Raw genomic sequence first — 13957 nt, forward strand, 5'->3', positions numbered from 1 at the left:
TTGTCATTACGTAGCACTCTTGTAATATCTTACTGGACTCCATTTTATTATTATTATTATTTAACATTTATTTATTTTGGAGAGACAGAGAGAGACAGAGTGCAAGCAGGGGAAGGGCAGAGAGAGAGAGAGAGGGAGACACAGAATCTGAAGCAGACTCCAGGCTCTGAGCCATCAACAAACAGCCCGCTGTGAGATCATGACTCGAGCCAAAGTCGGACACTTAACCGACTGAGCCGCCCAGGTGCCCCTCCATTTTAAAGGTTTTTAAGGATTCTTTTATTTATATTCATAAACTGCTCTATGGCATGCCTTCCCATGATACAAGTTCAGACTTCAATGCAGGCTTATGTTAGTCTGGATAAGCTAGACTATGTGGAAGTAACCAATACACACCTGCCTCAGTAGCTTAACCAAAGAGGGGTCAATTTTTAGCTGGAGGTACAGATGCAAAGCTGCTGGGCTGGTGGGGGGGGGAGTAGTCTGCTCCACAAAATCACCCACCGATGCAAACCCAAAGAGTCACTCATCTTCACCATTTTCTAGCCATGTCGCCTGGAACATGGGACCTTTGCTGTCATTGAGGTAGAGAGAAGGCACGGAGATCTCACACTGACTCAGGCCGTGCCGGCCAAGACAGCCAAATGTCATGCCTGTAGCTCATTGGCTAAGACTAGATATGTGACTCAGCGAGAAGCTGTTCTGTGTCTCCTTCCTTGTGCCTCAGCGCAGAATTGCATAAGGATACACCCTAGTAGTAACTAGCATATGTCTGTATTCGTCATGCTCTAGAAGAGTTGTGATATAGCATGACACCTACTTCTGGGATTTCTGTGAGGATCAAATAAGTTAACATGGGTAAAGCAAATAGGATCAGACACGCGGTAAGCACTATAATCCATCTGCTTTTATAATTATTACACGAATTAGTAGTAACTAGTGGTGAGAGTGGTTGGGATAGTTGCAATAGTCACATCTGCAATAGTCATAATACTGGTCATAGCGATAGCGAAGACGGGAACAGTTGTAGGAGCGGTACTTGTGGGGACAGTAGAAGCAGTAGTACCAGCACCAGTAGTAATAGTAGCAGCAGCAGCCATAGCTGTAGTGTTGGCAATAGCAGGGGTAGTAACATCAGGAGTGCCCGGAGCGGTGGTAGGCGGACTTAGTAACAGCAGCAGTAGCAGCAGCTGTAGTAGCGATGGCGGTGCCACTAATAGTAATAGTGACAGCATCAGTGGTCATAGCAAGGCAGCAGTAATAATTGGAATAATAGTAATAACATTTTTACTTGACCCGTCAAGCTGTGATAATTACATATTTAAGCTGCACTAAGATTCTTAAATCTGTAGAGTTGATTTCCTCATTGGTTTGGGCAAATTATCACATGTCTGTCTCCATCTCTCCTTTTCTTCTGGGATCTTGAGTGAATGGAAGTGGGACCTGTTGACTCAGCACCCCCTCCTCCTTTGGAAGTTCTACGTGTCATCCATCCTTTTTTTTTTTTTTTTTTTACAAATAGTTTATTGTCAAATAAGTTTCCACATAACACTCAGTGCTCATCCCCACAAGTGTCCTCCTCCATGCCATCCCCCTCCCCCCCATTCATCAGTCCTCAGTTTTTGTCAGCATTCAAGAGTCTCTCATGGTTTGCCTCTCTCCCTTTCCCCCACCATTTCCCTCTTGTTCCTCAGTTAAGTTCAGCATTTGGGGGCCGTGCAGTAGCTGCAGGGGAGAATCAGGGGTAGGCAGAAGCTTCAGAATTTATTGCTGAAACTGCCCCAGGATGGACCCTGAATTAGACAGCTTCAGGGCAATAAATGGTTTCATTCCAGTGTGAGTCTGGGCTAATACAAACTCGGGCTGAAATTCTGAAGCTTCTGCCCCCAAATGCTGAACTTGGAAGCATGGTGGAGCCAGAGTTCCAGACACATCTCAGATGCTGGGCTCTGATTTCGGTCTCCTCCATGTTGGAAACTCACTGAAAGCTACACCCGAATGTTCAGCTTTGGTCTGTCTAGTTCCTCATGCACTTCACCTGTGCAGGGTAAGAATTTTGCAGACATTTGGTGGGGACATAAAGCAAAGTGTAAGCCTATCACTCAGCACATTTTTCTCTAGGATTCTGTCCTCTCGGACATAAATTGTCTACCATTTTGGTTCTAATTATGTCTTTGTCATAAAATCCTGAAAGAGCAATTATTGAGGAGAAATTCTTTTTTTTTTTTAATATTTTTATTTATTTCTAGGAGAGAGAGACAGCGCGAGCAGGGGAGGGTCAGAGAGAGAGGGAGACACAGAATGTGAAACAGGCTCCAGGCTCTGAGCTATCAGCTCAGAGCCCGACGCGGGGCTCGAACCCACGAGCCGCGAGATCATGACCTAAGCGAAAGTCGGACGCTTAACCGACTAAGCCACCCAGGTGCCCCAATTGAGGAGAAATTCTTAACGTTAATGAAAATTTGACACGTGTTGCTAAACCACCCTTCGCAAAGTTTGAATCCATTTACTCACCAGAGTGTACGACATAAAGCACATTTACTTGTGAAACGATTATTTACTAGAGTGCCTTGCATCAAGATAGGCAATAAGTGAAGATGAACAAAATTGAGGAAGTGGTTTTATCTATAAGAGAGTTCTTCCACAAGTAAGAGGGGGACTGTGGTGGCAGAGAATTCTTTTTAGCTTAATAAGAGAAAACAAACTAATGGCTCTTCCTTGGTGAGCTCTGAGCTTTAGAGACAGATGACTATAAATTTAGCATTAGACAGTATGCCAAAGATTCATGTCACAGAGAATTTATAATTCCACTCAACTGTGAGAAGAGATAAGTCTTTACCTTTCTTTCTCCCAATTTGTGTGTATTTTTCTTTTTTTTTAAAAATAGTTTATTGTCAAGTTGGTTTCCATATAACACCCACTGCTCATCCCCACAAGTGCCCTCCTCCATGCCCATCACCCCTCCCCCCCATCGTGTGTATTTTTCTTTCAAGGCATAGATAATAGTTTATGTGGTTTAATAGACTGGAAGTGAGTTAAGATATGAGGCTCCACCACCTGCTGTTTACATGTAATGGCACCTGGTTCACTGTGGATACTTAATGAAAGCATGTTGAATGAATATTTCCTGAAGTCACCGCCCCCCCCCCAAAAAAAAAACAACTTTAACCTACACTCTGACTCCGTGTCTTTGGAGAGGAGCAAACAAGTGCCTCTACTGTTGTCAAAACACTTCCTCAGTGCCTCTAAAGCACCGAGATGCCAGGGCTCATCAACACAGGTCAACCTTGATTAAAGGAAGTCTTGCAATTCATGATCTCAATTATCTTCTTAAACACACTTTCTTATGTATTTAAGTTTAAGAATCTCTTGCTAGTGCACCTAGTATCCCAAAATGGAGGTATTGTTATTTTTACAATATTAAAACTCTGAAGCTCTGGCCCTTTCATGATGTATGCCCTAGTGTTACCAGGATCTGTAACATGTGAACACAAGGACCCAGGCCATGTACGCCCCCTACAGTGGAGTCTGGTGGTCTGAAGACGTAGTTATAAGTGCTTCCCTCACATCTTGTAGGCAAGATTCTCATTCTATCACAGCGAAAGGCTCATGGCCTTGTTCACCCTCTGAATTAAATATGTCTGCAGAGCTTTGGACACATCCTCACTTTGTCTCCAAGCACACATTTCACAGAGCGATGGAGCCCAAAGTATGCAGGAAACTATTCATCAAAGCATCATCCTTAAATCTTTCAAGTTACTGCATTTAATATTCTTGTGACAGTCATAACTTTAAAGGATTTTGCCTTCACTTTTTTATTAAACCAAAACTCTTTAAAATTCTCAACAACTTAATGTTCCAGGGGATAAAGAGTCTCCCGAAATATAGGCATTTTGAAGAATGAAGTTCAAACAGTGGCCAGACTTAGGGGATAATCCCTTGCAGATAACTAACTTAACAACATTGGGGACGGATAGTTTCTGCCTCCATAACTTGGGCAATATTTACACCTTTGCTGAACCAGGTAAAATTTAGTTACCCCTGGAGAGTAGTTTGCCACCCCAGGTTAAAGAGTAAAATGATGCACATTTAGAAAAAAAAAATTGAACCTGTCAGATGCAAAACTATGAGCTGTATACAGTATACAGAATAAAAAGAAGTAAAAGAAATCTGTACATTGTAGTGTATAAAAAAGTTACCGAGAATATTAATGTATGTTCTGAGAAGCTGAGCTGTCCAAATGACTGAAATCTGTTACTTTTATATGAGTAGATAGTATTTTCTTTTATTAATTTCGGCTATGTACAATATACACACCTTACTATATAAAGTTTAATATTTAGTAAGAAGTCTTAGTGCATGAGTAATGATGGATAATTGGAACAGATCTATAAAGAATATTTTTTTTAATTTTTTTTATTAATGTTTTTTTATTTATTTCTAGGAGAGAGAGAGAGAGAGAGACAGTGTGAGCATGGGAGGGTCAGAGAGAGAGGGAGTCACAGACTGAAACAGGCTCCAGGCTCTGAGCTGGCAGTCAGCACAGAGCCCGACGCGGGGCTTGAACCCATGAACTGCGAGATCATGACCTAAGCGAAAGTCGGACGCTTAACCGACTAAGCCACCCAGGCGCCCCAAGAATATTTTATTCTTTTTTCATGTTGCCTCATCTCTTAATAATTTATTTATAGTGTTACGTGTTTTTTACTTTTATGAACCATTTAAAAATATTTTTAATACCATATCCTTCTCTCTGATTACTTCAGTGTGTGTTTTATAAGAACATAATGCTCTTACCCATAACCACAGTATAGTTATCTACTTCGAAAAATGTCACATTGATGTAATTTCATCTAACCTACATTCCATGTTCTAATTCCTTCATTTGCCCCAAAAGTATCATTTTTAGGATTCTGTTTTTCTCTGGTACAGATCCAGTCTAGGATTATAAATTGCTTTATGTCATCTTTTTTAACTCTTCATTTTTCAGATTGTTATTGTCTCTTGACTGATATTTGGAATATAGGACAGGTATTTTATAAATTTTTTCTCAGGAGACCTGGGTGGCTGAGTGTCCAACTTTGGTTCAGGTCATGATCTTGCAGTCTAGTCCATGGGTTTGAGCCCCATGTCGGGATCCTGCTTCGGATTCTGTGTCTTCCTCTCTCTCCACCCTTTCTCCGTTCACACTCTGTTTGTCTCTGTCTCAAAAATAAACCCTAAAAAAACATTTTAAAATAATTTTTTCTCAATTTGAGGCAAATCTGGGTGGTCTTGTCTCTCCAGTCATGATCTTATGGTTCTTGGGTTCCAGTCCCACATCGGGCTCTGTGCTGATAGTGTAGATCCTACTTGGGATTCTCTCTCCCTCCCTCTCTCTCAGGCTCTCCCCCATTCATCCTTTTCTTTCTCTCAAAAAGAGAGAATATAAAACAAATTCTCAATTTAAGTTTGTCTGATAGGTCTTTGTGACTTCTATGACCAACTGCATCAGACAAGATGATATGTCCACGCTCAGCTGATAATTTTGTCCATCTCACTGAGATCTTCTTGGTGTTCTCCAGTGTATACTTACTATTTCCCCCTTGCTATTTCCACAGCAAGAAGCCTGGATTATACTAACACTATCACATTTACCCGTTTGCTCAATTCTACAACATAAAAAAAATAATTTCAGAATCATTGTATCTGTCCAACCACAAAAAAAACCCTACTAGTAAGAGTCAAGATTTGTTCTCACATGATTTAGGTGATGATGAATCTTCATTATTTTATGTTGGGTCACATTTTATTTATTTATTTATTATTTTTTTTAAAGTTCACTTGTTTATTTTGAGAGAGAGTGCATACACAAGCAATCAAAAGGGAGAGAGAAATGGAGAGAGAGAGAGAGAGAGAGAGAGAGAGAATCCCAAGCAGGCTCCGCACTGTCAGTGTGAAGTTCAATGCAGGGCTTGAACTCACGAACCATGAAATCGTGACATGTGCCAAAGTCAGACGCTTAACTGACTGAACCAATCAGGCACCCCTTTTAGGTAACATTTTAAAGTAATTCTGATAATCTCTCCTCATTAAAACCTGACACAAGCTTTTATTTTACAGATTCTATATACTAGTTTTCTTTAACGTTCATTTTTATTATTTTTAGAGTCTTTAATCTCATTACACCACAGGCATCTTTGTAAACTGATAAATCAACTGACTACATGTGTGCAACAAACTACACACACACACACACACATCACATCACATCACATCAAAAGAACCACTTAAAACAAGAACAGTCATTGGTTTTGCCTCATGAATCTGTGAGTGAACAAGTTAGACCTGGCTCATTCTAGCTGCCCTGGCTGGGCCAGATGATCTCATTTGTATGCTCTGTAGTTAGCAGTCAACCGGCCAATAAGAGGTGACTGGGGCGTGTGTTCTTTTTTTTTTTTTTTTAATTTTGTTTAACGTTTATTTATTTTTGAGAGACAGAGAAGACAGACATGAGCAGGGGAGGGACAGAGAGAGAGGGAGACACAGAATCTGAAACAGGCTCCAGGCTCTGAGCTGTCAGCACAGAGCCCAATGTGGGGCTCAAACTCACAAACCACAATATCATGACGTGAGCTGAAGTCGGACGCTTAATCGGCTGAGCCACCCAGACGTCCCTGTGAGTTAGGTAATACAAAGTGAGATTAGCTCATGCTATGCAGAAAATTAATTTATAATAGTCATCAATATATTTAAGATAGGGTTAATGCCCCCCACAGGAAATGTAGGGGTGCTAGCGGAGATCGGCTTCTGCTAGACCTAGCTAGAGTTTTAAAGCAACTTGTGAGGTCTTCTCTGGTTTTGTTTCTGTGTTTCTTCGAAGGTTATCTGGCACCTGCATAGCCTGAGTGAGCTCCCAAGTTCTCCTTAAATCCTTCCCAGGGCATCCTGGGGTCAGGGCATCTTGGGGCCAGGGCACGCCTGGGGAGCCCGTGATCTTAGCAGTGCACAGGGCCACTCATGCAGTAGAACCTCAGGGTGGTATCATCAATGGCTGCTGTTTTTGTCTTTAGTCGTAATAATGTTTAAAGAAGGGACTCTGCCTTCTCATTTCGCACCTGGCCCCACAGATTCTGTATCTCGTTCTGCCTGGAGTCCAGATCGAGGCAACCTCCTGAAGCTTAGAGTGAGTCCTAATCACTCCTTCCACCCTGACTTTGCACAAATCTTCTAGTTTCTCAGTGGCTTTCCCTCTGGAACTCATGTCTTGCTTTCTCAGGATTTCCACTTCCCTGGGGGTGGCATAAGCTGAGAAGATTGTATTCAGAATAATCTCAAATATATTTTTTTAATTTTTTTTTCATTTTTGAGACACAGAGAGAGACAGACCATGAGTAAGGGAGGGGCAGGGAGAAAGGGAGACATAGAATCTGAAACAGGCTGCAGGCTCCAGGCTCTGAGCTGTCAGCACAGAGCTTGTTGCGGGTCCCCAACTCGTGAACTGCGAGATCATGATCTGAGCCAAAGTCAGAAGCTACTCAGGCACCCCTGGGGTGTGTATTCTTATCATCCAGCGGTGTAGTCAGAAGCTGATTAGGTAGACATGGCAATTTGCAAGAGAATGAATAGAATGTACAAGATCTTTGAGGTCCAGTTTTGGAATCGGCTCACCTTCATTCTACCTAATCCCATTCTACCTAATCCCTAATCTAATGCTGCAGTCTCCTGAAGACCAGAACACATTTAAGGGGGAGAGCGTAGCGGTGTATTCACCCCCTGAAGAAGGGAGTATGGAAAGTTACATTGCAGAGCACATGGGTACGGAGAGACATGAAGACTTCTGGCCAATTGCACAATCTATCACAGGTTCCTTAAGTCTTTTTAGGAAAGGATAAAGCATAAAACAAAACCAAACGGAAAGAAGCAAAAGGGGAATTATGGATATTAATGTAAATACATTGGTGGTTATGAAAAAAAGATAAAAATCCACATGTGAATGAATTATGTATTATTTGGCTTTTTGATATTTTCTTTGTCACTGTTTTTTATTGTTCCGGTTATGTAACACAAGTATCAGAGAGGTCTGTGTCACCTAGGAAGGTCTATTTGACAAGTAAGAGCCCCAGGAACAGATTAAATTTAACTTTGATGTTTGATGTTACCCATATATAAATTATCAAACGAAAATGTCATCATTTTATCTGTGTAAGCATTTAAAAGATCTTTTAGTGATGATTGCATGAGATAGTTCTAAGATATTTTTTCTTCACTGAAGATCCATTTTTATGCCTCCGTGATGTCCTTCACCTTCTGTTGGTATTTCCCTCTCTCTCTCTCTCTCTCCCCCTCTCAGTTGACAGGTAAGATAGACAAACAATGCCAAACATTTAGAGGGGACAGATTTTTCAAGTCTTTAGTTCAAATATTTATTTTTCCAAGTGTTAATTTCAAGTATTTGATAGCTGGGAAACTGTGAGGCACTCCTTTTTTGCCCTCCACCTTTATTGATATATATTTGATGTATAATATTATATAAGTTTAAACTACACAGTGTGATGATTTGATACATATATCTAGTGCAAAGTAATTACCATTGTATGGTCAGTTAACACCAAGATCACATGACATAATTGCCATTTTTTTCATGCAGTGAGAACATTTAAGATCCGCTTTCTTAGCACCTTTCAAGTATACAGAACTGTTGCCTGTAGACACAATAATGTACATTAGATCCCCAAGACTTACTCATCTTACAACTGGAAGTTTGCTCCGTTTGACCAACATCTCCCCATTTCCCCAGCACCTCACCCCAGCAAATGCCATTCTAGTGTCTGTTTCTACCAGTTCTGTTTCTTTAGATTCCACATAAAATGAGATTATACAGTATTTATTTTTCTCCATCGGGCTTATTTCGCTTAGCAGAATGCCCTCGAGGTCCATCTATGTTGTTGTAAATGGCAAGATTTCCTTTTTTTATGGCTGAATAATATTACTTCCAAAATAATAACACACACACACACACACACACACATTTTCTTTATCCATTCATCTATCCATAGGCACTTAGGTTATCTCCACCTCTTGGATTTATGAATAAAGTTGCAATGAACATAGGAGTATAGAGATTTTTCCGAGATAGTGATTTTATTTCCTTCAGATAAATAATCCTACAAATGGGATTGTGGGATCATATAGTAGTTTTATTTTTAATTTTTTGAGCAAGTTTATAGAATACTTTTGAAATCTGAATATATCTCTTAGGTATACATTAGATTTTTACTTACTTCCTGGTCTTACTCTATAATTTCTTCACTGACATATGAGATATGCTTAAATCCTTTTAAACATAAAATGTTTTCTCTACTTCAGTTGGTAAGTAATCAATTAATTCTTCCAATTAAGAACACATTAAACATGGTGATCAACACAAACAGAATAAAGTCATCTGGTACATGCTGCCATCAGTGGATATGTATGGTCTATGCAAGTGTTTTTAAGACCCAGATACTTCCTTCTTTCAATTTCCTGTGCTTAGTCTTTATAAGTCACCAGCTGAATATTACATATCAAAAATATTTCTTGGTTTAATATACCAATTGCAGCCAGTTTCCTGTTACTAAACTTATTTATCAAATTAAAAAGACTAAGTACTTTTAAAAGGATATTTTCTGGGAAACGTCTCATATTTAGAAGCAATGGTATCTATAGCAAAACAACCAAGAAGGAGAAGTCAAGATTGAGGGGTTTCTGAATTTTCTTCTGGGTCTCAATGTCACATTTTAAGCAAGTGATTTATGATCTTGAAACAAATATGACAATAACATATATTTTGAAGATAGATACTTTACAGTAAAGTTCTAGAAGTTAAAAGGTTTCTCTTCCATTATTCTCGACTGCAAAAGTGCTATTTCAACATTGTGGTTTGGTGATACACATATTTTCAGACATCTAACTTAACTGTTATCCCAGTGGAGATTCACTGAAGTTAGAAAGTTTTCCTGATGGGGGCACCTGGGTGACTCAGTTGGTTAAGCGTCCAACTTTGGCTCGGGTCATGATCTCATGGTTCATGGGTTCGAGCCTTATGTTGGGCTCTTTGCTAACAGCTCAGAGCCTGGAACACGCTTCAAATTCTGTGTCTCCTTCTCTCTATGCCCCTCCCCCACTCTCATTCTGCCCCACCCTCAAAAATAAATAAACATAAAAAAAATTTTAAAGTAAGCTTTCCTGAAGAACGCCAATTTCCTTACATTGTCTGTATTTCATAAAAGCTATCTAGCATACTTGAGGCCATGTTAACTATTTTTAAGATAAAATGTCTTTCTGAGGCTATTTGGAGCATCTCTACATATGGTTGCTAGTGGAATAAAAATATCAATCTTTGGCATGAAAATATGGATAAATGAGTCAATGCTCTGCTCTGCTTATATTTCTAATACAAAAAATCCTATTCTTTTAAATCAAATATAGTCGATGAGTGTCACTTCACAATCTAATTTATAAAATTATGTCCTTGCCTGAAATCCCCAGGTTAGACACAGCCCTCCTTCACTCCAAGTGTAAAATGTCTCAGGCATTGTAATCAAAGGAATGGTAGTTCTTGCAGTGGTAACTGTCCACCTAGAAGGACAGGTACATGGACACCCCGAGGGAGAGGAGGAACGGGTCATTTGTCTTTCATTGACAGTGAGAAGCAATAATGCTCGATTCAGTCACATTACAGCTACCGACTCTGGGCCCCCCATGAAGCCCAAGTGACGGGGAGTCACTGCAGCTCACTGTCAGATGATACTTTAAAATGAGACGGCCATTTCCCAGCATGTTCCTTTGTGTAATGTCAAAGATTTGAATTCTCGGGGGTCCATATTCCACTAACCAAGTCTAAATTCCTCTTATTTGATAGAACTGACCCCTGGTGTCCAAAGCTTATGACACTCTCAGCCACCAATTGTGTTTCTGATTAGTGTAGAATGGGCAGTAGGTGTTTATGCATATATATCATATGACTATTTTATAGATTTCATGATGACGAGTGCAGGCATTCAAAAGTGAGATGCTATTGCGTTATGTTTTTCTAAGCCACTGGTACATCTAAGTGCTTGGAGAACATTTGAGGGCTCAATATAATATATTTATATCCCCCATGTATATAGAAATATATAATATGTTTATTTCCCCCCAAAATATGCATTAAGATCCTATCAAAAGCTACACTCAAATATCTTACTATAAACTTTCTCCTAAATATTTACTTAGGTTTGCCTTTGGGTGGCTAATAAAAATTACATTAATTTATCACTTTTACGTCACCATATAACAGGAAATCAAAAAGGGAAGCAGTGAGAGAAGAATGATAAAGAAACCCCATCAGATCTCCCAAAAGATCATTTATTAAAGAACACATTTCTAGCTGATGGGAAAGATAATATGACTCAATTTCTAATAAAGTTTTCATGATCAATAAATTTGTTGCTAAATAAAAGTTAGTCAAAAGCAGGAATGCTTATATTATCTTGATTTTTATATACTAAGGTATTCCAGATAATTTTAAATACAGTGGAAATGTACCTTCTTTGCTTTACCGATGTCGAAAGCATTGTCAGGTTAATTGCTTAAATTAAATAGAGCAAACATAATTTGCTTTTTCCTTAATGACTTGAGGGTATTGCTACGAACCTTAGGTTTGGCAACATCCTGAGAGCTATAGGCCTTTCAAATATGCCCCAAGTTCTCATTAGCCTGTATTCCCGTCTGCTCTAGAGCTACCTCCGCCTATATTCTCAACCTCACCACCACCAAATTGAATCATCTAGTTATTGTGGATTTGCTTCCCTAATGGACGACTTTATCAAATTTAAGTCGATATCATCAATCTCAGTGATAAAATCAGACAACAATGTATGTTTGTTTTATTCTGATCTTGTGTGACTGCTGCCTATGGCCATTCCAGTTTTGGTAAGACTTATACTGGAGATATCAGAAGGCAGCTTAAGGCTTTAGTTCAGGACTCACAGAAGAGGTCAAAACTGGAGAAGTTACCAAGATAGAGATGTATTTGATGCCCACACAGAGAGCATTTAGTGTCAATGGATAATGTCTTTGTTCAGGCTACTATAACAGAATACCATAGAATGAATGGCTTAAACAATATGCGTTTGGAGGCTGAAGGTTCTGGAGTTCTGGAGGCTGGAAGTCCAGGCTCAGGGTGCTGGTGTGGTGCTGGTGATGCCCTCCTCCTGGTTCACAAACAGCTGGATTCTCATTCTATCTGTCCTTGGATATGGAGAGAAAGAGAGCAGACTCTCATGTCTTCTCTTAAAAGGGCACTAATCCCATCATGGGGGCTCCACCCTCATGACACAGTCACCTCCGCAGAGACCTGCCTCCTAATAGCATCACATTGGGAATCAGGATTTCAACACAGATTTCAATATGGATTTCAGTCCATAACAGATAAAATGTGACTTCCTACAAGAGAGGAAAGTCAAGTTCTGAACTCCAGTCAACCCAACCAGGTAGAGGATTTCTGAGGGGTTGGAGCAAGCAGAGGAACCTCTTAGCATCTGGCTAGTGAAAACAGGGAAAACCAAGAGAAGAGGTCACAGGGAAGCCTAACAAAGAAGTGATCCAGGAAAGAAGGTGATGCCAAATGGTGAAAGGCTGATGAAGAAGAGGACAAGAAACTGACCATTGGGTTTGGCAGGATGGTGATCAATGATGACCCTGAAAGAGAGGAAGAAAATCTATTTGGGACTGGCTGAGGAGATAAGAAGAAGAAGATAGTGTAGATTGTTAAGAACAACAGTGTAGACAAGCCTGCTTCGTCAATGTTGGTGGTGGATGGTAGCGCAGAAAAAGACCAGTAGCTGTAGGATATTATTGCGGTGAGGAATGTTCTGTGGACTGAATATGTCCCCTGAAAATATGTATTCTGAAGACTTAATCTCCAGTGTGATAGTACAGGAGGTGGGGCCTTTGGAAGTAATTAGGTTATGTGAAGTCATGAGGGTGGAATCCCCATGACATGACTAGTGCTTTTATAAGAAGAAAAAGATATGCCAGAACTCTTCTCTCCCTCATGTGGGGATATAGTGAGAGGGTGGCCATCTGTAAGCCAGGAAGGACTCTCACCAAGTGGCCTCTTAACCCTAGACTTTCCAGCCTCCAGAACTGTGAGAATAAGTATCTATTGCTTCAGCCACCCAGTCTATGGTGTTTTGTTATTGCAGCCAGAACTGACTAAGACAATGTTTATGGGCTTATTTTTAAGATGATTTTTATGTGATGCATTAGAGAGCGAAATATTGAGAACGTGGTAGAGAGGAAAAACATTACAGGAAGCAGGTCTGAATAGAAGAGGGAATCAGATCCACAAGAGAGCAGAAGCTTCTAGACATAGATGAAAACTAGAAAACCTCCATTTCAACAGATTTAGGGGCACCATCTCTGAGAATTAATGCTTGTAGAACAGGGGAGAGTGAGAAAATGAAATGGTTCTTACCTGATTGCATCTTCATGATCCAGAGTAGGAAGGATGGTGATCTGTGGAGACTGAGAGGGAGGGAGACAGTGTCAGAAGTATGATCTGAGCAAAGGACTTAGGACGTAGAACACATGAAAGTCCATTCACAAGGAAAGTGTTGAATCATTGGGTGATGTTGGTTGTGCCTTTGAGATGCGTGGTTTTACATATAAAGTGAAGTCAGTCAGTAGGATTTTGTGACTTTTCTCTTCCTATTCACACGCGCATGCTGTAAAGAGAGATGGTTTGTTCTAATCCACTTTGGGGATCACTGAGAATTCATTACATGACGGTGACAGAATGAGAAAAATGGTAAGTAGCCGCAGGTATTTGTGAAATGCTCGTTGTGCTGGATCGTCTGGGCCGGCCGAGGACAAGCTTGCGCTATGAGGCAGCGCCAGACAGCGACCAGCGTGGTAATCCCTATGCAGTTTGAGGTGGCAGCTCTTGAGTAAG

The 13957-nt window shown here is 40.3% G+C and overlaps 1 pseudogene; it reads left to right on the forward strand.

The window, feature by feature from the left end:
• The first annotated feature begins 13887 nt into the window (after positions 1–13887).
• Positions 13888–13957, forward strand: part of LOC120247516 — a 36053-nt pseudogene continuing 35983 nt past the window's right edge.

The sequence above is a fragment of the Hyaena hyaena genome, unplaced genomic scaffold, assembly GCF_003009895.1.
Source record: "Hyaena hyaena isolate Hyena2069 unplaced genomic scaffold, ASM300989v1 scaffold_526, whole genome shotgun sequence".
NCBI classification, from domain to species: Eukaryota; Metazoa; Chordata; class Mammalia; order Carnivora; family Hyaenidae; genus Hyaena; species Hyaena hyaena.